Source organism: Austrofundulus limnaeus, unplaced genomic scaffold (genome assembly GCF_001266775.1).
Source record: "Austrofundulus limnaeus strain Quisiro unplaced genomic scaffold, Austrofundulus_limnaeus-1.0 Scaffold723, whole genome shotgun sequence".
In the NCBI taxonomy this organism is placed as follows: Eukaryota; Metazoa; Chordata; class Actinopteri; order Cyprinodontiformes; family Rivulidae; genus Austrofundulus; species Austrofundulus limnaeus.
The window spans coordinates 94395-97568 of record NW_013953125.1 but is presented as its reverse complement, the minus strand read 5'-3'; the positions used below and the strand labels follow the sequence as shown (position 1 = coordinate 97568).

Sequence of the window (3174 nt, the reverse complement as noted above, 5' to 3'; positions counted from 1 at the left end):
ACAAAAAACAAAATGAGTATAAATACGGATTTATATTTGTGTAGCCTTTGTTTTTAGGGTTATTAACGAAGTTCGTGTACTCAGACCAGTAATATTTGGGGTCACAAGTTTTTGCCATGAATATTTTGTGGGTCAGAAGATAAAAAGTTTGAGAACCACTTTTCTATGCTGATCCATAATCTTATTCCCTGGATTAAAGTGGATCTCTCCTTCAGGCTCGTACCAACCCAAGGTTTCATAAACATTTCTGTTCCTTTAAGATAATAACAGCTCTCTGTTTTAACAGAATTTACCTGAATGTTGGAAGGTAACACACCTTTATGAGCTCTGTACATTAACACTAAAATATTATAATCAACCAAATCATACAATTTCAATAATTTCAAATCATGAAACAATGTATTTGATGGATGGCTGTAATTTTTTCTAGTAATAACACTTATAGCTGTTTTCTGTCAAATAAAAATAGGATYTGTGATAGTTTTACAAGCTTTAAACCAGACTTCAATACAGTAAATTAAATGAGGAACAATTATAACGTTATACAACATAAACAGTTTTTTATCATTGAACAGTTCACTTGTTTTGTACAGGACTCCAATTGATTTGGCCATTTTTATTCTTAAAACAGTTTATAAGATTTTTCCATGAAATCTTTTAAGTTATGCATTTTTAAAAAATGCATGCCCACCTGAAGTCTGCACTGGCTGCTTGTCCCAAAGACTGATCAGTGTGTATTTATTGACTGAAACCATTTCACAACAAGTTATTGATCTTTCACACATAAAAACAACTAACTCCAGGAACACAAACATAGAAAATTACTGAGCAAAGTACTTTCTAATTTAACCAAATCAACAGGCCACGAAAACTTTTCCAACGTTGTGATTTCCGAGCTGCTCCTGAAGGCACCACAACGCTCCTCCTCCTCCTCCTGACACGTGCAGAACCAATGTGCTGCTCGCTGGTTCTGTATGGAGCCGCTGTAAACACAGGCCGTTGTTTGGGTTCTTAGATCATCCCGGGCTCTGGTTTTATTGTTGTCGTGTTCGTCGCGGACAGAACATTTAAAGAGAAATCTCTCGCTGAATATTAGCGGTAAGTTAAAAATGATGATGCTGTGTTTGCTAGCCTGGAAACAAGCTACACGCTGTGTTTGGTAAACTTCCGGACAAAGTCACCAGAGTAAAGTTATTTTTTAGTGTGACACGCATCTGCTTTAGGTAATACACTCATGAGAATGAGTGTAGTGTTTATAAAATAAGAAAATAAGGTAAGTAATTCTGTAGACGATTACTATTCACGTTTTATACGCTCTACGTAAAGTTGACTGCTTTTATTTTGAAAACATGGAGTTGGATTTCCGGCTTGTTAACAATGATGATGTTAGCGACATTTGTAGCTCAAACTGATGAACTAAAACCGCCGAGGTTTCGTTGTGTGAATAATTTATTTGAGTTTAGACCGTAAAGAAGCCGCCACCGTTGTGAGTTGACGACATCTCATGATAATGGCGCATGTAGCTCAGGAAGCTAACAGTCTGGCGCGGCTTTCCTTTGGGTTGGTTCGCTTTGATAACGTTGTTATCCCGAACGGGCGGTTCTGTTCCTCCTCAGTAAGAGTGCATGTTGTTCCCGCCTGCTCGGGATGCGCTGTGTGAGAAACCAAACATGTCAAACGTCTGGCGCCTGAATATGGCGTAGTAACATGTGTTTGAGAGGCAACACTTATTTATTTATTTGTTTATTTATCTATCTATCCAGGTAAACTGTTTGAGACCACTTCTCATTTACAYACAGGTTTAAATATCGCCTCTGCCTGTCTCTTAGTACAACATATCTCTAAAAAAATGAACCAATGTAATTAAAACTCAGAAGGATGATAGCATCAGGACCAACCAGGCTTATAACKTAGATCCTTTACATGTGTCACGTTTTAATGTTGTACCTAAACAGCTTTAATACCAACCCCTATAATCAGATGAACTGAAATCTGTGGCAGGAAATACAGCAGTACTAGTTTATTTGCTTTGTGGTACATGGCGGGTAATAGGGGTGGACGATATTGGCAAAATAATTAATCATGATTAATTGTGGTATTTAGCTGATAACGATAAATATGACTAGACATGGGTCTTTACAATGTAAAAACAAGTGTGCATTGCCATGTAGCATGGCTTTGCCTGCAGCATTGGACTTGCAGAATGAACTGTGACCAAGTTCAAATGTGTTTTCTGTATCAATTTGTGCTTGTCAAGTCAGCAGGTGTTTGCAATTAAGGTAATTCTGTGACAATATGAAGTTTGTTAAAGTTGCTGTAGCTGGGTTTTGAACCCAGATCTCCCACATGAAAGCCCATAGAGTTAACCATTAGACCGTTGGAGCTGTGGCAGATGGTACTGCCAAGGGTTGGCTTGTATTTGTGCAGAAAGAGGCCACATTGCCAATGCAATTGTTGACACATAACTGCGTAATATTACAACAATAGAGTAATATTAGGACAAGATTTTAGTAAAACATCAAAATACAATCATATTAGTGTTGTAATCACTGAACTACTGAGTTTAAATATTATTAAACTATGGTTCAGTACTGAGTATTAGGGTTGGGCATAATCGTATCGTGTGCGATTAATCGTCAGAAAAACATTAATCGATTATTTTTTGGCACTTGACGATTAATATGATTAATGTCACCAGGCAGACTGACTGGATATTTCCTTGGTCAGTCCGCTCGGTGCTCCTCTCCGCTTCAAATATGACGAACATTTTAAAAAAGTTCTGTAATTTATTTATCAACACAATTTAAAATTTGATGTACAGCCCGAAGTCTGTGATTTTGATACAATATGGAACAGATTTTTACAAATAGCTAATCTTTTCTAAATTGGTTATATGACTAGGACATAAGGGTGTCCAGGGACTCCAGGGGGTTAATTGTCAAATTAATCGTTATCGGCTAAATACTACAACTTATCGTGATTAATTTTATTGCCAGTATTGCCCAACCCTACTGAGTATATACAGCTGGGGGCAGTATTGGACCAATACAAGGCTCYATTGACTAACATTATATGATTTTAAACATTAATATTTCAAAAAGTATAAGTTGTACAGGCACCAAAAGGCATAGCCATCATTTGGCATAGGAGCTTTACAGATATAAATTACAATGG

At 37.0% G+C, this 3174-nt stretch overlaps 1 protein-coding gene across 1 annotated transcript in view; it reads left to right on the top strand.

The window, feature by feature from the left end:
* Positions 1-919: 919 nt before the first annotated feature.
* Positions 920-3174, top strand: part of LOC106532159 (CTP synthase 1) — a gene marked incomplete in the record, with an annotated part of 28398 nt that continues 26143 nt past the window's right edge. Inside the window, 1 exon segment of the mRNA XM_014028173.1 lies at positions 920-1098.